The following is a 401-nucleotide window of genomic DNA, read 5'->3' as shown; positions in this document are numbered from 1 at the left end:
GCCTCGTACGATTCTTTTCTTCCGTGCCCTCTTGCTTCAGACTGTCACTGTGTATAATTATCGGACTTCCCTTTGGACTACGTATTTGGATTCCTCTGCTGTATGTGTTTGCTGGCTCTGATCTCGGACTGTTTATACCGACCTGTGATTTTTGTGTTTCACCGTGTCTTGTATGGTTTTGTTTAGCGTTAGTTCTCTTATTAAAGAGACGGTTTTGTTTTACATTTCCTTGTCTGGCCTTTTAATTGAGTTCACCCTCAACATTTTTGGCAGCATAACGCGCCGATTCCTGACATGTGGTGTGTGCGTGTGTGTTTGTCTTTATATACTTGTGCGAACCAACCCCTGATGGAACACCTTTCTTGTGTGGACATTTCATTGGTGACTTTCACCAATGCGGT

Source organism: Monopterus albus, unplaced genomic scaffold, assembly GCF_001952655.1.
Source record: "Monopterus albus unplaced genomic scaffold, M_albus_1.0 scaffold94.1, whole genome shotgun sequence".
In the NCBI taxonomy this organism is placed as follows: domain Eukaryota; kingdom Metazoa; phylum Chordata; class Actinopteri; order Synbranchiformes; family Synbranchidae; genus Monopterus; species Monopterus albus.
Note: the sequence above shows the minus strand (reverse complement) of the source record.